Source organism: Lycorma delicatula, chromosome 6 (assembly GCF_047948215.1).
Source record: "Lycorma delicatula isolate Av1 chromosome 6, ASM4794821v1, whole genome shotgun sequence".
Lineage (NCBI taxonomy): Eukaryota > Metazoa > Arthropoda > Insecta > Hemiptera > Fulgoridae > Lycorma > Lycorma delicatula.
In genome coordinates, this window is record NC_134460.1 from 111,439,784 (window position 1) to 111,461,007 (window position 21,224).

The 21,224-nt window shown below is 32.2% G+C and overlaps 1 long non-coding RNA gene across 1 annotated transcript in view; it reads right to left on the reverse strand.

Moving 5' to 3' along the window:
- LOC142326042 (uncharacterized) overlaps positions 1–17,903 on the reverse strand; it is a 445,845-nt gene extending 427,942 nt beyond the window's left edge. Inside the window, exons 1-2 of the long non-coding RNA XR_012756657.1 lie at positions 17,752–17,903; positions 8,604–8,708 (exon numbers count right to left, since the gene is read on the reverse strand). This is a non-coding gene — a long non-coding RNA (uncharacterized LOC142326042). The remainder of the gene's footprint in view (positions 1–8,603; positions 8,709–17,751) is intronic.
- Between the last annotated feature and the right edge of the window lie 3,321 nt (positions 17,904–21,224).

Below are 21,224 nucleotides of genomic sequence, written 5' to 3' on the forward strand. Positions count from 1 at the left end.
CGGCCTGGTGGCGCTCTATCGCCATCAGGCCCAACAAAGAGAGACTGGCGAGGACGCACAGGTGTGTGCTCCTAGGTGTTGTGTCCGCATACAGGACAGTATCCTATGCCGCCCTGTGCGTGTTACCGGGTACAGCTACTATTGACCTAATCGCAAAAAAGAGGGTGGAGAGGGCACAAGGCAAGCCAGACCAAGAGGTCAGGGATGCCGTTTATAATATCTGGCAGGAAAGATGGTCGCAGGAAGCTGTGGGTCGATGGACGAGAACCCTCATCCCCAACATCAAGCCATGGTTGTCGAGAAGATTTGGTGAGGTTGATCATCACCTATCGCAGTTTTTTACAGGACATGGTTCCTTCAATAACTACCTGCACAAAATAGGCAAGAGAGAAGAGCCAATTTGCAACTACTGCAACGAGATAGATGATGCTGAGCACACCTTTTTTGAGTGCAATAGGTGGGACACACTTAGACACAGTAAGATACTCACAGGTATAACTCCAGAGACAACAATAGACTACATGCTAAGAAGCGAGTCAAACTGGAATAATTTTGCTAGTTTTGTTAGACAAGTTGTTCTACAGAAATACTCCGATGAGAGAAGACAAGGTGTTGGCTAGAATAGGACTGGGTGGACAGCCTTGCTGGTGAGGTCCAGCATGCTGCGGTGTGTTGGCACTGATGAGCCACCAAGGACTCCACGGGTAACAGTCAGGCAACAGCACACTGAATACTGAAGGGACCCAGCGCCGCGTCGCGGCGAACTGGGTCTGGCGTGGTGTAATAATGTGGTGTATTAATATTGCCCTTTTGGGTCCCAAAAGGGGCAATATTGATAAAGAACTCTCAAAAAGAGCTAACCGGTAGGCCGACCTGCCTTGCCGGTATATAGCCGGTAGGTGGGGAGGCCTATTTGAGTTTAAAGACACTCCCCTGGGCGGCGTAATACCAACAAGTCGGCCCAGGGGAGCTGAGGAAAAAAAAAAAAAGGATCCGGATTAGGCGCATTACAACGATGTGAATATCGCTTGTGGCATTCGCATTGGTGGCATCTTGACAGCGGCCAGACTGGGGGATATGTCTTAAGCCCTTTGAAGATTACCTCCGGTAAACCTACTCATGGCTAAGGTAAGGGGGGTGGTGAGAGGGGGTCCGACTGTCACATCGCGTCGGGTAGGGTGTGACGGTCGGATCCGTTACATGGTGCGTGCCTTCCCCTCGGGGTCAAAGTGCTCCCTATATTTCTTCTTTTTTTCCTAATGTGCACGTTGCAATCTGCTCAAATAGTGAACAAAAAGCAATCCCCCACTACCTAATGAAATGTCTTGTAAACTCAGGCCGACCGTTCCTGAGATATGTGGTTAACTGAATTTCAACCATCAAAGTACACCCCTATCTATTATCTAGTATTAAAATCGGTATAAAAGCAACCAAATTTTACTAGTTGAACCTGAAAACCTTCGATTTCGAAAATTAGGTATTAAATTTAGGTATTAATTTGTGATGACGAGTTTATCACTTGACCAGACCAGTAACCTAGATCTATTAAAGTCCATATTTTCTTAAAATTTAAACATTTGTCAATTTACATTATCAATTTTTTTTTCTGAATCAAAAACGCCATAACAGGTAAGGTTATTCTTTTACGTCTACTTTCTAAATTAATTGAGCGCCAGAATGGCCACTCTCGTACCAATTTTCTTTTTGAAATCAACTGGTTTTCATATATACACCTAATACTGTTCCGTTCGCCTTTAAACTAACCTAGGTAATAATTTTTATGCATTAGACGTTATACGTTCCTTATAATGCTTGTCTAATACACCCTTAAAAATGTCAAAACGATTTTCTAAGCAAAATATAGTTTCTAGCTTAAATAGAAATATCAAAGTTTCTTTAAATTTTATGTTTTAATTTTAGTTCCTCTAAAATTATTGAATGCATAATCAAGAATGAAAATTTATAAGAAAATACGTAGAATAAACAAAATTCCAAAGAAGCTGAGCACTACCTCAAAATTTCAAAAAATAATTTTAAATTAGAGAAATTCAGTATTATACGTCGTTTATGAGTTTTTTAAATTAAAGTTTGATATAACGTAAAATAAGCAAAAACATAGTTTAAAATTGTTTATAATAAATGAAGAGCTCTGTTTGGCTCATTTTAAAAATATGTCATGCTTTCTGATAACCAACCTTTCCAATGGTAAAGATTTTGTTCAATCGTTTTTTTTCTAAGAGAGTTTTTTTTGTAAGGGAGATAATTTTGTATGAGAGAAAATTTTTTAAAACAATATAAACTATCACTCTCAGTTAAAATAGTTAAAAGAATCTGGCAGTAGTATTAGTTGTAGCAGACTAGTCTGTATTTCATAAAAACAGAATTTAGAATGGTCCGCTTATCTAAGCAGTTTATTCTGGAATAAATTTTGCTTTAAATCTTATTTATGTGTTTCATAATAAACATATAAAATTATTACTATTAAAATACATAAAAAAATATTACATTTAAATATACATGTTTGTGTGTGGGCGCGCTCGCCCATGCTTGCGTGTTTGTTTGTTTATGAGCAGTTTTTGTCGTTCAAACACAGTCGATAACAATGATAATACATTATGTACAATAAACACTTAGTTTTTCAGTTACATTAAAATAATGAATTTACATTAAGTTGTATTTACAAAATTTAATTTACGAGATTTCTGTGTGCTTTGTGTGAATGTACTGTAGTAAAATACATTACAAACACGTTACATTACAATTATTAAATTGTAATTGGTCAGAACCATTCAGTACTTTGGTTTATATACTTATGGAGTTTTTTGATTGGTCAAATGTATCTATTGTAGATCGATAAGCAAATTCGGTATTCCGGTTGGCCGGAAATTGGTGATGCACATATTATGATTATTCTAAAAGTTTCAATGTTAATTCTTTACAAGAGTTGCACGATTGAGTCGGTAAAACTTCAAAAGAATCTATGAAACGCTAATATGAATATGTACTTCATTTGTTACTGTTTATCAAGTTCGGTTTGTCTGGATTAAAATCTTTCATCGTCATCAGGCCGTATTTCATACTGCTTACCCAATTTATTTCGGCGTTGTAAATCAGTTGTGCATAGGTTTTAAATGATGGTTGATATTGTAACAGGACCGGTATAATCGACCAGGGTAATGGATTTCTTTCAATTAAGAAGAAAGAAGGGAAAATAATAATGAAAAGAAGAATCTAGAAGGAACTAAAAGGAATTCTTTTTCAAGAATAACGGATCCGTTTTACAATTTATTCTTTGTTGTACATAAAATGGCATCTCCAAAAACCGTTGCCTGACAAAAAGGGTACCGAACCGGAAAGGAACTTAAAGGTTAGAAAAACATAAAGGCATGGAAGATGAGAATTATTACTCTCCAAGAATTAAAGAAACGAGTCCGGAGTGGTTCTGCAGGCTAGGGATATAAAAATACTGCCAGGGACAAACGGACAAAATCAGTGGTTCTATAAGGCCGTGTTCGGCCCGGTCGTGATAACAAGAGGTAACAGTGAGTAGTTTCGCAATATTAGGTTATATCAGACATTTTAAGTTTTTAGTAAATTAGACTGTATTTTGTTTTTATAATTTGTCATTAAACAAATTCTGTCCTTCATTTTGTATATACGTATTGTTATTATTATTTATTTTGTTTATGTCTATAGAGTAATAAATCTTATTTATAAGAAATTTTTAATTTGTTAGTCTTTCAATATCCTGGTCGACCGCGTACGGCGACATAAATTAATTTTTTACTTATTCGTTGTTCGTGATACACAGCAACATAAATTTCAAACTACTCTTACAGATACATTCACACTTACGCGAGCATGTTAATTACATTTTCCCACATAAATATACATGCCACAAGTAATAAAGGATTACATTAAGAAACGGCATCAGTACGGACATAGGTGAAAGAATGATTCTAAGCAATGAAAATTTAGTCATGATTTCTGTATAAAAATAATGACACTATAAAAATCTGAAATTTGAAATTGAGAATATATCATTTCTTTCTTCTTTTTGTTTACGATGAGGTAGGGGAATTCCATACGCCCCGAAGGGGCAATGTCGGATTCGCAACAGGTTCCGCTAGGTGTTATTAAAGTGCGTATGTGAACCCGTTCCCTACCAACTAAACCTAACCACCTTACCAACTCCCCCACCACCACCCTCCCGGGACCGGATCAGCAATTAAGCATTACTCAGCCCCGGGAGGTGCCTTCGAGCTCGGGAGATCCAGAGTCCCCGTGTATCATCACCGTCGTCGATCCACACTACGCGGACGAAAGACGGCTCTGCAGGGATCTGTCCTTCAACCCTTCGCTCTCCGGTCCTGTTCTACACCTTAGCAAGGGATTTAATTGTGTTCTGTCCCGTCTCCTCCTCGCATCCTGGTCCTTCTCCTGTACTACGTCCTCCCTTCCCTTAGCTTCCCAATCCTAAAGATAGATTCAGCGGACCTCAGGACAACGCCCGATCCTGTGGCCTTCCTTGCCGCACAGTGCACAAGTCCCTTGGTCTAGACACTAAATCCGTTGATGTCCACATCTATCACTCCCGAAACAGAGCGTTGATCTGTCGACTTTCTTACACGTCGCCGGCACATGTCCGAACGCCCATCATCGATAGCACCTATTTTCGGGCTCTCAGATGGATGACCAGTAGTGCACCAACCCGATCTTGACACGCTGCTCTACCAGCCGCCTCGTTGCGCCGAAGCTGGTAAGCACAATCGCGTTTCTGGTGTCGCCGTAAGTAGATCTCACGGACGATACCAGAAAATCCTCAGCCTCTTCGAGTGTTCGCGACAATGCAGAGATAATCTCCGGCTTAGTCGTATCCGCAGATTTGTCCTTCAAGTGTACTACCGTACAGTGGTTATGCTTAGAATCAAGATCTACAGTGAGGCCAGTCGCCCTCGACTTCTAGACTGACCTAAACTCCTCTGCCTGTGCCACCCCCTTCACCCGAATATGAAGGTCTTTGTTATTCCCTTTAAGAAAATATTCTTACACATAGGAAATTCGACTAGGGTACTTCAAGCTAGGTGTAGAAATACATCGTTACCGGTTAAAATTGCACATTACTGTTAACGGCCATCAGTGCATATAATAAATAACATGTACATGTAAATTTTAGGTAATAAATAGTTTGTAATTGAAAAGCTAAAAACGTTGTAAACATATAAATCAGAATTAATACTCGTCTTAATTAATTTAAATAAACACAGATGAATTTGGTAATTCAGTTTTGGAAAACACATCTATATTTGAGTTTCAGGATTTATGTTCTTTAGTTCAGTATAAGAATATATTCGCTAAAATATTAGAACTGCTAGGCCTACATGAAGGATACTTTAACAGACATTCTTACTGATATTTCATTTATGTTTGTAGCTGTTAACGTTTCCAGATTTCTGAGTTACTTTGTGCGCAGTACAGCTTAAACTAAAAGCGAACCTTATTTTAGAGCGTCATTTCATATATAGTAATATTTTGTATCAATGAATAAAACATATGCTAGATCGGAAATAACTATGTAGTTCACTCGAATGAATTTTTTATAAAAAAAAATCTATATTTAATTTTTTTTAAATTCCGTTAAATACTCTATGTAACAGCTTGCAAATAAAGAATTCCATTGCACCAATACTTTCATAGATAAAAAGTAACAGAATTTTTTGTGACCTATGTATGCATATGTGTGTGTGTGTGTGTGTGTGTGTGTGTGTGTGTGTGTGTGTGTGTGTGTGTGTGTGTGTGTGTGTATATATATATATATATGTGTGTGTATGTGTGTTTTATCATATATAAATAACTGTGTTACATAGAATTAACTTTAGTTCTGAATTCTCTGAGCATATTTGTTAAAATTTTCTATTTGTAGTAAATAACCGATGAAGTTACACTATACACGAGTAAATGTCAGTATTATATTGCTGACATTTACTCACTTTGTAAGTATTAACCAAAACACCACCCTCTTTTGTGACATACAATAGAATTATGTCAATTTATTTCACAAAGAATCGATTTACACAAAGAGATATAGTAATTACGAAGGGTAACAACTATTTCTGTCCAACTTGTGGTAAAAGTTTTCAAAATTTAAAAAAGTTTTTTATAGTGAATTATTTTTTCTGAGATAAATTTCTTATCTTAACATAGTGATCATTATTTTTCATATAATATTTATTTTTTTACGTTTTATTATGGTCTGCAATCACCTTTTTTTTTTTTTTTTACTACTCATTTTCAGTTTTTAATTTTGTTCTGCTGATGAATTTTTCCCGGTTTTCATTGATCCTTTCAGAGATATACTTGGGTGGTTCCTTTTTATTATTTGTGGAACTTCGCACCTAGCTCTCCTGACATGATACATACGAGAAATAATTACGTTCTGTTCTGAATGCAGTAAATTTTTTGTTAATTCAGTATGTGTATGTTTGTGTACGCGTCCTCGCGCTTGTATGAGCACGAGTTTGTAATTTGGGCACATACAAACATCAAATTACAAGGTATGAATAAAAATGATAATATCGAACCATTGTTTTCGGCAAAGAGCCCTAGGTTATAAAATAACAATTAAATAAAAAATAAAATAGTAATTTTTCAACATTGTACAATATACCTAACATAAACACATTTCTATTCTGAAAACATCGGAATGTTAATTTTAAGCTAAATAGTTTACAGTTTTAGCAACAATATGCTCATATGTAATAAGTATAGTGTAATAATAAACATTTCGCTGGTAATCATACATACAAATTATGATGAGAACGCATCATTCATAATACAACACCATGATTCACGACAATAACATTTATTAAACATACTATAGTCTATTCCCAACCCACAAAGAAACTGAGTTTGTATATAGATGACAAAGTAACTACGGTAAGGGGCTTTCACCCGACTCAATCAATATTCCAGATGGACGCGCAGTACATGAGACTAACTCTGATAAAAAAAAATTACGCCGTTCAAAGCCAAAGCACGCGATGGGCTATATTGCAATTGTGTTTGAGTTTTCGTTCATTCTTTTACATTATACTGTAGTAGTAAACGCAGTAACTTTACTATCTCAGTTCTGCAGGCTTCTTTCCGTTTGCATTAACCCAAATCTTTACTTCTTTTTTATATTTCTTCGTTTTACTTTGAATCGGCTTTTCCTTCACTTCAGTTCATCCGTATTTCTTTATCGATCACCGATTCTGCTCCAGTAATTCATTTAATACAGACATGGTTACTTACTTTCTTTTTTCAATGAAAATCACACCAAATTAATACAAATCTTTCTATTTTTATGTAATTTTTAGAGAAAGGTTACTGAAACTTTGAAAACAAATGGACACAAAGGAAAAAAGAAAGTCATTATATCACAATTTAAAAATGAAAAGTACAGATGATGTTTGGTATAATAAAATAAATATAACGTTCAACCCCATGTTTTCAAATCGTAAGATTAATGATGATAATAAAAGGTAAAAAGAAGCTTAATTTTATTCCACTTGATAAAAACAGGACAAAACTAAGAACTGGGTAACTAAAAGTTATTTCTTTTTTTTAAAAGTTTGAGTAAGGACCTCTCACAACTTATTTTCTCGATTGTAGGATAAAAGACATGAAATGTGCATATTTGTATATGAAAATACAACAACATGCGTTTTTAACTCCGAGCTGGCGAGATATGATTATATGCATTCTATTTTATAGTTTTATCGATTAAAACAGAATCGGTAAATGTATATTTACGTAAATATACAATAAAGGAAGCGAGCAAGAGTGTCACTGACTAAATATCCCAGAATAAACCTAAAGATACATAAATTACCAGTTCGGAGATAAAAAATATGCGCGCAGATACACCCATTAACTTTTTGATTTCATTTACACCGATTATATTTATTATAATATCTGTAATTAGTATTAACATAAAAGAATGCTTATAATCCACATCTGACCACAAACATTTCACAGTAAATATGCCATCAGTTATTAAGTTTTTCTATATTTAAGTAGTATTAGATAATTTTAAAATTATTAATGTAAGTTACTAATTGATTTCCTCACACATTATGTGCATTTTACTTAAAAAAATATATCTGTAATATAAATTAATGAATATAATTTTCAAACTTAGTAAAAAGTTTAAAATAAAATTTAAAGTAATAAAACAGGATTTCTCATAAAAATTTAGCAAGTAGCTAGATTTTTACACTTCTTTTATAACTACGATAAAACTTATGCATAATTTGATATTATTTGTATATCGCTAACTAAAATCTGAAATTTAATTTTATGCATGATTATAATTACTCTTCAGAGAGTCGTAAAAATGTTTAAAGAAACGTTTATCTTTCGTAATAATCATACATACGCTTTACATTCCCATTTCTATTTTGCCTACAAATATTTAAATTGATAAGATAAAATCTTTTGAATATAAAATTTTCTTATAAAAAGATAAAAAGTTAAGTTTATACTAACATTAACATTAATTTTAATTAATTTTATTTTCTGGTAATAACTAGGTACAATTAAAATTCTTAAATAATACTTACGTTTCATATTTACGTTTGACAGTTCCTTAATAGTTTCCCCGGGCACCATTCTGTTGTCATGATTCTAATTAGTTATCTTGATCTTGTGAACCCATGGATGTAAAACTATAAATATGAAATAAAAAAATATAAGAAAAATATAAAGAAAAAATCAAGAAATACGCTAATCAAGAAAACTACACTAAGTATCTGGAATTTTCCTGGTTATTGTACGAATCTATCAATGAAATAATGAATGTATAATCAGACAATCAAATAATAAATGTTCTTGGTTGAAACTAATTAAATTTATATAAAATTCCGTTTAAAAAAAAATCATATATTCATACGCGTAGGCGCATACTTGTTAACAGTCGTTATTAATGTGAATTCAAATCCGCGCGCGCGCGCGTGTGTGTGTGTGTACATTTTTTTTTTTAATTTCACGTACTATTATTCATATAAACGTCGTACGTACATTGTATTCGGTCTAAAAAGATACAGCTTTAATTTTACCAGCACAAATAACTTAAAATTTAATTCTTAACATGTGTCAAAATAATTTTTTTTTTTATTATAAGTCTTTATTTACAAATAAAAAAAATTGTATAAATTAATTTGGTTATCTAAGGGAACGCATTAATAAAATTCAACTTCTATGGATATGACTGATTTTCAAAAAAATTGCATATATATATATATATATAGTAGCTCTACCCGCCACGCTTCGCTGTGGCACATTGTGGTTGCATGGATGAGAAATGAGAAACAAAACAAAGCATACGTTTCATAGAAGTTTAATTTTGCAATACTTGTGGATACACAATATTATTTGTTTTTCCACTGTCTGCGTAGATATAAAGGCTATCTGGTTTGCCGACTCGGGAACACGCAACATACAGTTGCCCATGTGAGAAGCAATCCGCATCTAAATCTAAACCACACAATTCTAAAGATTGGCCTTGAGCTTTATTGATTGTGATTGCAAATGCCAATCGAATTGGGAATTGCAATCTTTTAAATTGAAATGGTGTATCGGTCGGGATCATGGGTATTCGAGGAATGAGGACATCTTCATCTTTGAAAGGCCCCGTTAAAATCGTTGCTTCCACTACGTTATTCATCAATTTCTTAACTGCAAGTTGCGTGCCGTTGCAGAGTTTTGACTGATTAATATTCTGCAACAGGATAATTGTCATTTTTTTATCGAACCGTTGCTAGAATCAATCTAATGAGGAATGTTTTCCCAGTTCCTCCTAGCGCATCCAAAAAGAAAACAAAACCCCGCAGGTCAATTGAGAAAAAGGTGAGATTTTGATAAAAAGGCGATTCGTAAAAAAATTACACGAATTTGAATTATTTAGAAATGGTTTAGCGGTGTATTATGTTATTGTCTTCGACAACGCTTCTTATCATTAAACGAATGAATTCCAGCCGTGTTATAGAAAAACAACATATCAAAATGTGGCTTAGTTCAAAAGGAATAATTTTTGAAGAGGTTTAAGTGAATGTTCAGTCATTACACATTAACTTATTCCTCTCTTAAGGTTTTTATTCGGCTCCTAACGAATATGTTTGCCGGCCTCCGTGGCGCAATTGGTAACGTCTCGGACTTTAATCCGGTGGTTCCGAGTTGGAATCCCGGTCAGGCATGGCATTTTCATACGCTATAAATCATTCATATCATCACCAACTGCGGTTGTCCTTCTTGGTGGCTTTTCTTTTTGTTTTGGTGTTTTTTGTTTTTTTTAATAAAATACAGATGTTTTAGCTGTTAAATATAATTCAAAGAAATTTGTTACTTAATCAGTTGTGATTTTGTTTACATTGGAAACGGCCATACGGGCTCTTTGTGATTGGTCGTTGTGTTTGACAGCGGCCATCTTGCATTGATCTGATTGGTTTTCCTTTGTTTACATTTCCATCTGATTTATTAGCCTCTTATTTATTAAAAAACTATACAAATTAAAAATAGATAGATAGATTTATTAAAAATTGATGAAAGCAATCTTTGATGCGGGTTATATATCGTGCTCAATCGGTGCATAACATTTTGAGTTTTTGAAACCGTACACAAACGAACTTAACATTTTTATACATATAGATATATATACATATTTTAATTAAAAAATCGTTAAAATTAAAAAACTGCGTTAGGTTATATAAACTAGAACGAGTAAAAAGATAACTCCGACGTAGTAAATTCTGGCAGTGCTATCTCGAGGAACTTGGAAGGCAGAGAACTAGAAAACTGCAGGAAGAGACGACAAGACTACAACAAGTTAAAAGAATAGCAAGGTATAATATGAGAGTACAGAAGATGGCTAGATCCGATACTGTGAGGGAGAATATGATAAAGAAGAAAATAAATAACAGAAATGAGTAAATTTTCATAATGTGAACCCCTTTAACAACCTCTCAATATGTTTCTCTCATTCAGTTTTTTCAACAAGTTAATCAGCGTATCAAAAATCCCATGCATGACCGGGGACCTCCAGATGAAAAGCCCAGACGCTAGCACTCCGCCATGGAGAGTGACTAAAGTTTATAAATTGGCTAAAGTAAATTAAGTGCATAAAAGTTATAAAGTCCCTTAGGTGCAATTCAAAATATATACCAACACGCTTAACATAACATACTTAACCCTGCGAACGGTGGCGGAGGGTGACTGATGGTGTTTTAGATTTATAGATAGAAAAGCAACTCGGCTGGCTAGCAGCCCGACTGGGGTGATTGGGTGCTTACTTCGCCAAGACAGGCGCTTTGATCGAGCCCCGGGTAGCTGAGATATTCACCGTTTGGATGAGAATGGATGTGAGGAGAACTCTGTGATGAGCTGCGGTGTGGGAGGGCCCCTGCTCTCGAAAGTGGACCAGAGCAGAGAAAGATAAGAATTTTCATTAGAGGCTTATTAAGTTTATGAATCTTTTTCTTGATTTTTCAGTTAATCAAGGGAACTTTGAATAAATTGAATTGTAAGACAAAATTATCGTTGTAACGATCACACTTTTTTGTGGGTACGAGGATAGTATTTTTAGTGTTTAAAGACTCAATAAAGTAATGATCTGAGTGCATAATCTAATTAGATTTAGGAAGATTTGTCGTAAAACCTTCGGTGTTAGAGGAAGGCGCGATGATCGCGCTTGCATGAATCGGTTAATTTGATAGTTGAGGCATGGTAGGCGGTAGTGGTTGGAAGAGGGCATACAAAGGCGATAGTAGGTTGTGTAAATAGATTGATGGAAATGTCTACTTAGGCATTTGCATCGGTAGAATCCTGACATACGCCAAACTGATGACTGTGTTGTTGTTATCAAGTTTAGAGGGTCTAAAAACGATCTACAGTAAAGCTCATCAAGGCTAGAAATGGAATAGGTGGTGTGGTAACCGCGATGTCTTCCTCTACCGGGGTCAGGAGGGTAGAACATACATACCGATTCTTAACCGGGATTTTAGTATTTTCGTACTTAGAACGACCTAAAATAATTAATAAATGCATAAAGGCCCGATTGGGGATAATTTATTTCCGATATCAATAATCAGCTTGGTAGCTATTTCCTGGGAAAGGTTGGCATCTTGACATACTTATACGCTAAAAAAAATTCATTACTAATTATCATCAAAATGATAATTTCTGGTACTACAATCAAATGGAAGGAGGAACAAACAGTGGTCAGTTAAAATTTTATTCATAAGGATTCTTCATAGGTTACTGATTTACGTTAATTTTTATAATTTAAAAAAAAATGGATAAATGATATATAGAAATAACAAGTTTTTTTTTTACATAAACCAACAAGTTAGTTAATTTACATCTTTTTCTATCATAAAACAGTTACTTATATAAGGTTTTTCTATTCAACAGGAAATATATTTAACAGTTTAAAAGTATATAAGAAAAAATTGATTGTATTAACAAATTTTTACGAATTTTTGTTTCTTTAAATAAATATCTATTTAAAAAATAATCCTAAGTTAAAATAATCCAAAGTTAAATAATCCATAAGTTTTTAAATCTTAATAAATTTTATTAAAATATTTTTTTTAAACACGTTTAGAAAATTATTTTGATCATACACAACCTATTATATAACTCAAAAACAGAAAATAGACTGTAAAAAACGTATGCAGTTTAGCCGGATTGGTTTAGTGTATAGATATATAGATATAATGCTAGGAGAGGGGTGAATAAACAGTCTAAGCTGGATTAAGGCATAAATCAGTGCTCTGTTAGACAAGCAGTCCGTATAGTGACAGCAGATGAATATTCACAAGTGTAATAAATGGAAACAAGATATATTGGAGCTGTAGCGTTCGCTCGACTACATTAATGTGTGTGCATGTGAATGTATTTGTGTGTGAAGGTTAATTGTTAATAAAGCAACAAGTATGTACGTACAGTACCATATGTATAGAGCCAAGGCTGTAATATGTCAGTACGTACTGTATACATTACGCTTTCTTCAGTTTTCTTTTATATTTTTCACTAGTTAATAGTTTATTTTTACATTATGATGTATGATCCTTTATAATTCATGTACACATAAAATAATGCAGTCAAACTTCTATAGCTTCAACTTCATGAAAGTACAATTCTCTTTAAAGTTTATTTTTGAATTATCCCGCTGAAATATAGCAGTAGAACATACTAAAAGTTCTCAAAAAAAAAAAAAAAATCCGGGCTGTCTCATCGGCTGTAGCGTATTATTTTGATAATTATTCTTGTAGATGACAGCTTAATAATTAATTTTTCTGTAACAATATACCTCACTCATTTTCCATTAAATTTAACAAACCGAGCTCTGAAACGAAATTAAATTAATAAAATAAAAATTACAACACGGAATTAACAATTTGAATTTATCTTGGAACGTTTAGCCAGTACAATAAATAATCTTACTATATTGCACTCTTGTTTCCAAGAACACTAGAAATAACTGAATGATGACTGTCAAAGACGTATCTTCCTCTAGCCTTCATATTTTTTTTTTTTTTTTTTTTTTTTTTTTTACATTTTCAAACTATTTTTATAAATAAGATTGCCCGCTGGGAAAACAAAACAATAAATAAATTCATCGAAAATAAACATAAGTTAAAGTACTGAGAAAGGCACGATACTCTACAGTCAGGAATTTGCAAAGAGTGGGTCGCTAAAAATTTAAATATTTAGTCGATCGGGATTATTTGTGTGTATTTAGCGAATATTTTGTGGAATAATCGCATCGTAAGAACCACTGTACTACATTGTACTATAGTATAATGAATAATGTTATAGTTCTATAATCGTCAAATTTTCTTCGTCTCAAAATAACAAATATCATACAGTTATGAAAAATGCTATCAACAAAAATAAAAAACAACTCACGTTTTTCTCATACATCCCATTACGTTTCAACAACAGATGAAAATGTAGAATACATACCATCATTTTTTTTTTTTTTTGAAGAATAAATGTGCTTCGAATAAATAGAAATTTAATTCTATTTTTACTTTTTTTTTCTTTTATTGTTGTTGTCTTTTACGCAGGTTGGCGAAAACTTAATGGTTTAATAATGGGTCTCGATTCACTATTCTCAAAGACAAATATTATGCTTAATGATGGAGTAAAACGTGAAGTATCTAATTCGTAATTGTAGAGGCGGATTGAAAATGGTGTGTGATGTCAGAAGTAGAAGGGAAATCACGTAATCAATCTGCATCGCATACATCCCCACCCTGTCTCTTCTTCGACATTTCATCCTTTATTTAAGGACGATAGCAGCCGCCATTTTTAATCAAATTCAATCCGTACATATATCTATAATCTATTTTGCCTTATCAATATTCGTATTTAGATATTTTTTCAAATGTTACTATTTCCCATAATGAACCGATTTTGATGGGGTTTTTTAATGATATTTTGTAGAGTTGCCATTGCAAGGATTTTCCATAACTTAAGTGAATATTTAAACAAATGTGATTAAAACACAGTTTTTAAGCACACTGTGCATATTCGGTTTATTCAAATAAATAACAAAATATCAATACAGATAATATTTTTTAGTATTACTAGATAATAAATTTATAAAATGTCCGCTTAAAAACACCATAGTCCAGTGGTGCTTAATTTAGATTTATATGTACAGAAAAACAAATACATAATTACTTTTTATTAATTACCTTCTCTTTTGTCCTTCCAGCGCGTTTTTTGGACAGATTTGGCAATCAAAGAGCGCTTGCTCATCTGATCACTACTGAAAAAAACAACTAAACCGCTTTCATATTCCTTCCACCGACTAACCTAGAAAAGGGCACGAACAAGGAACGTTCCATACACACGCGAAGTAAAAAAAACCTACCTTCCACTAGCACACCAGGGTCGGCACTGCGGGAACGACAGTGCTCTCGCTCTCTCACTCGCAACCTCGTTGCAGCTTCCTATGTGCGCATGCGTACAACATCTAAACACCACGCCGCTGGAACTGTAAAGCACACAGTTCCATACAAATATTTTTATATATTTTTCATAAACTGGGGATTAGCTTAAGGATTATGTATTGTACAAGTATAAAGAGAGAATTAAAGAACAAAAGACTCATTATATTAAATGTTATCGATAATATCAAATGGAAATAAGAGGTGCTGCAGATCCATAGTGCTTATACGCGAGCCACCACTGATGATATATATATATATATATATATATATATGTAAACGCCTGACGCCATTCTAATACTAAAATTAGTTTAACGTGAAAGAAAATCGGTTTAAAAAGTTAAAAGTTAACAATATGATATGCATACAGGAACCTCAGCTCAAGTTGCGCAGCAATCTCTTCACGTCATTTCTCTGCATTGTTTTTCTAATTTTTACTAAGATTTAGGTTTCTCATCTTTGCGTTTTCTTATGCTGACGTTAAGTTATGGATAGTAGTTTTCTTTAGTCCTATTTACGTTTTAAATAAAAATAAGGCAAAAATACATTAACTTTTTAATAAATAAAACCGTATTGCATAATTGAACAAAAGAATTTAAAAAATTCTAAATCACTTATCTTAAAACTAAACTTTTTTGAATTTGTGCTAAATTAAGTTTAAGTTGTTTTTAATTTAGCGCCGGCTTCGAATATTGGAAAAAATGAAGATGAATTAAAAATTATAATCTATTTTAATGACGATTCATTTTATACTGTTTTTATTTTATGATTTCTTTTACGTTTAAATCCCTTTTTATTATAGTCTCCTGTGAAAGGATAATTTCTTTTTTATTTGTGTGAACTATTTAGTTCAACAGCAACATGTTTGAGAAATGTAAACTTTGTGCGATATCCTTAAGTGTTATTTCTGACACGATCAGAAAATAGTGGAATTAAATGGCTTTTGCAGGTCTATTTTTATATCTAATGTGATGCTGCATTAAAACAAGATCACGATATTGAATGGATTTATTCAAATTTTTGAATATTTCTCCATTTATTTATATCTTTACATTTAATAACTTTGTCATAAAAATTCTATTTTTTATTTTTTTTTTTTAGCAATTATAATTATATAAATTTATTTCTGTAAAAATTCTTTATTTATTTAAAATCCAGTTTAACTAGTTATTGCTAATTGTTCGATTAAATCTAAAAAACAATCTAGAAAATCCAATTACAATTAATATTTATTTTTATAAAAAGTTATAATAATTATAGAATTAAGAGCGATCGATAAGTGTACAGCAGTGGATGGTCCAACTGGTGGGTTCCACCACCAATCCACTTCTATTTTTCATTTTAGCCAACTAATTCATTTTTAAGTAAAAGCGTACGAGTTAAATTGTTTGAAACCAATAACAAAATCCTTTTTAACTTAAATTAAATTTTTTTAATAATTCTCAATATTTGGTACAAAAAATATTTCAAACGTAATTTTGTTACATCAAATCTCACTCTTCACTAATTTTTTATTCAACTAAAATTAATTCCTTAATTTTGAATAAATCCTTTTTAAATAAATGTAAATTTTGGTCTTTATGAATTGAGTAGGTTTGGAAAAAAGAAACTTTGTAATAGATGAAATAATTAAATCAGTAGGCAACAACATAATATCTAAAATTAAATTCATTTTTCTACTTGGGCGAGGTTGTTTTTATTTTTATTCTTAACGATGAAAATATGTCATTTATTTAATTACATTCATTTGAAAGCGTTAATAAATAGGTTTTCTAAAACTTTTCTGCGAGAGCTTCACCTTCTTTTTAAAAACAAATACCGTAAATTTTTTATTAAAAGTGCATTACAGAAAAATCTTTTATAAAAAATATTTACCTGGAGAAAATTAGCGATTCGTTCAGATCTATAATACTTTTATAATTTCTCTCTCGGAATGCCCTAAATATGTTCAGTTAATTTAGCTATCAATCATTTATTCGTTTAAGTGTAAGCCAAAATTTAGCAGTAAACACTATGCTAATAGCATCTGTTGATATAAATTTCTCGTATTAAAATTATTTTAGTATTGCTTTTAGCTTTTCCAGTAGTTCACCCACCGGGTTGGTATAGTAGTGACCGCGTCCCAAATCGACATTTAGAATTTGGTATGTTGACTAGACTAATGTTTACAGGTTTAAAAAATTTTAAATCTTTGCAACGCGAGATAAAAAACAATTCCGCATGCCAAGTAACAAAAATAGGCAAATTTTCCGGCAACATGATGTCTCTCACATAAAACTACTCCTCAAAATCGCAGCAGTTATTAAAAATTTTCTTCTTAAAAGCATTTACCGAGTCCATGGGTTAGGATCAATGCAAACTGATATTAGTTTGATACCTTAAAAATTTCATGGCATGTAAGAATCCTTCTCAAAACAAAATCAATACTTAATTTTTTCCATCTCGCTACACGTATAAAATGGTCATTCCGTTAGAGACAAACAAATCAGCAAAAACAGAGACAGCAGTGGAGAGCAAAAAACAAAATGTTCTTCCAGTCAATCAAGTTGAAAGTTAAATAGCATGCTCAAAATATGTATATCCACTTCTATTAGAGTTCATATTAATTAATCTCATACCAAAATTAGATTTCCTTAAATTTATAAGCCAACTTTCAAAACTATTTCCGATTGATATTATCAAACTACCAAATGAAGGAAGACCAAGTAGAAAAGTTTCAGTAAATACAAAAGATATAGAAAAATAGAATACTAACCTCACCAATTTAAAAGGACAAGTTTTATTTTTCTCGGCGAGTCGGAGGAACCCCAATACAGGCAGAGTGTCGGGCTCGCTAACTGGTTCCGCAAGATGTTACTAAGGGTGCGTATGTATGCCTGCGCCCCCTGCTGACTAATCTCTAAGGATAACTTACTACCTAAAAAACTAAAAAAAAGTTAAAAGAACATCGAAAAATAAAGAATGGAGCAGGAAAAAAGAATGAGAACTAGAATTTAGAAAATTCAAAATCTGCTACGATAAAGTTCTTCCCAGCAATGAGTTATGGCACAAGTGATTCAAGCAGTGGATAAACAAAAATGATGTGGTTGCATCTATTGCTAAAAGGTACAAGTTATGCTCATCATTAGAATCTAATAAATTATAATCATGCAGTAGTAGTAGTATTAGAGTTGACGAAATTCTAGACAAATTCGATTTGACTACTGCAGCTAAAATCTACAATAAAAAAAAGAATACGTCTTTAAAATGAAAATTTTTCTGTTTACATAAAAATTTAAAAAAATGTTATATCAAAACTTTAAATAAGAGGTAAACTATCCCATCAAATTTTCTTAATGTAAAAATTATGCATTAATTAATAAAAAATAAAATATGAAGCACTTATATATTGATCTTTGCGAGTATCCTGTTTTGTCATATCAGTTAGAATAAACAGTGTTTTAATTTTTTTTTCTGAAAAGAAAATTACTGAACTGAGCTACTATCCTATGTGCGGTATATCTAACTTTATTTGTACGGAGGAACCATTAAACTTATCCATTAGTACGTTCCCGGGTAAATTGCCAAGGTAAGTGCTACACAAGTGTATTTTACGAGACAGATAAATGATATGTTAAGTGAAAAACTACTTTTATAATACTGAGAATTCATAAATAAAAGGAAAATATATATATAAATTGGGTGATGCTACCAGCCTCTGTTTCAAATCTTACGTATAGTTGTTTCACCAGTTGAAAAACTTAAACGTTACGATTCCCCGCTGGGCGTATTCGTTACGCGTAACTTCGTAAGATGTCAACCAAGAGCAAGGCGTTGGGTTTCTGAAAAAACTTCTTTCTTCAGATTAGTATGGTATTTTAAAGACCTTATTTTACATTGCACATTCTAAAAACTGGAAAAATATAGTCAGCTTAACTAATATAAAGCGTAACTTTATTACCATTTATTTTATTTTTCCTTCATGCGTATAGGTTTTACAAGGCTATCCAATTATTTATACACTACCAATAAAACCCACCCGTTGCACTTAAGAAAAAAATAAACTTTAGAAAACTGCTATTAGGCCAAATTCTTTTATTAAAATCTAAAATTCGACAGTGTTTATAGAATGATAATCCACCCGGAGAAATTGACGTGGATACCCTTTCCCGTGTTTCCACTTTTATCTTGTTATTTTTGGTTCTACAGTTTCTTTGTCTTCTTAGAATGCATATTTTATATTTTACAGTTGCTTACTAATCAGTTGCACAGGTTGAAACAATTTTTTATATCGATTGCTTTTCGTAAAGATTTTATAGCGAAATAAATTAACAAACAGCTGTACAACTTGAATTATGAATTATCACTAGGTTGGTTGGAGCGTGAACCTCGGTTGAAATGGTAGGGAGATTAATTGATACGGGAGGGAGTAGGCGTGTACAATTTACGAAGGGGATATAATTTTATAACTAGCAGCAGGAAAGCGTTCGCCGTTGCCTAAACATATTTTTAAAAAAAAACTTAAAACGACAAACTTTTTTTTTATTTTATGTTTTAATATAAAATGTTTCTAGTTTTCTGGGTCAAGGAATCATTTAACAAATTTCCAAACATATATTTTTAACGTTTTTTTTTTATTAGGTTGGTTTTTCGGAGACCAACGGTAATTAAAGAATCTATGAAAAAATATATATATTTTTTTTTTTTGGCTTGGTGATATCGCCACATAGGTTTGAAGCTTGTGCGCGGGATATGGAGATGGAATTTTGTAGTGTATGAAAAATACCATGCCTGATCGGGATTCAAACCTGAGACCTCCGGATGAAAGACCGAGATGATACCACTCCGGCATTAAAGAAAATGTTTTGAGAAATACAAAAATCGGTCCGGTAGAATTTTTTATTTTAATAATAAGGTTTTAATTCAGGTTTAGCCTAATATGTGATAAGATGACCCTGTTAAAATATAATATTATCAACATCTGATTAAGATATGGATAATTAGTTTTAAAAAACTGCTTTGAACATTTCCTTAAGTATTTTAATAGAAAAAAAAGAATAAAGAAAAGGAAGGCTGAATTAGTCGACACTTCTAACAAAGATTATTAGCAATCAGGATGTGCAAATGTTCGTGTCCAAATTGTTTACATGCTACAAATATAGTTTTTAAAAAATACCTTTTTGTAATTATATAAAGAAATTATTACAAATTCTTCTCTCAAAAACCGTATTTTGAATATGCGATTCGAGATGTAATTATTTAAAACTTAAAATGCCAAGATAGATCACATTTAAATAAGCAGACATTTAATTTCGTAATAAGTCTTATTGACCATATATGTTTTTACCTAGCCCAGTAAAAAAAACCTATAGTTTATAAATAAATCAGTAGATCTCTACCTAATCAAGTACGATGAAATATTTGCAATCAATTTTATCGAATAACCAAACAAGAATTCAATGTTATTAAATAATTGTAAAAAATGCAGTAGTTACTATTTCATCTAAACGCTTAAATATATATGAATATAAGAATAAGACTGAATATTTTAATATTGAAGTAAAATTATGTATTGCATGCAAAGCAAAAAAGGCGTGTTAAATTATTTCTTTTTATAAATATGTTACAATTACTAATAGTTTAAGGCAGTATGATTTAGCAATTGCGGCTTTAAATGAAATTAAATATCACGTATAGTTTTTAAAAAAATATATATATAAATAAAAATACAACGAGAAATATCCTTTAACAACATACATAAATTAAGCTTCACTATTTAATAGGCTACAATTTAATAAATTATTATTGAAAAATAATGAATATTTATTACTTATGCTTAAATAATAAACTTAAAAGGGAAAAAACAAAAAAGCTTTATATCTCTAGGAGAAATATTGAAAAAAGAATCCCCGCATTTACACATGCTTCGTTTATCCAGACAAATCGTTTAAATTATACATCTTTCAATTACATAGGTTGGTAGAAGAAATAATGACTTCGGCTATAATAAAATGTTATTTACTATTTCAAACGATAGGCAGCAGGAGCAACATTTTCTACAAGATTAACAGAGTGGCTGCAATCAATGTGGTGAGATATTATCGGAATTATAATTTGCTATAGACTAAAACGTTAACAAAAAAACAAGACTAATAATTTTGTTCAATTGTTCAGAAACACATTGTTCTATTATAAAATTATAACTTTTGCATTTTCCGGATCCATATATATACATACAAAAGACACAAA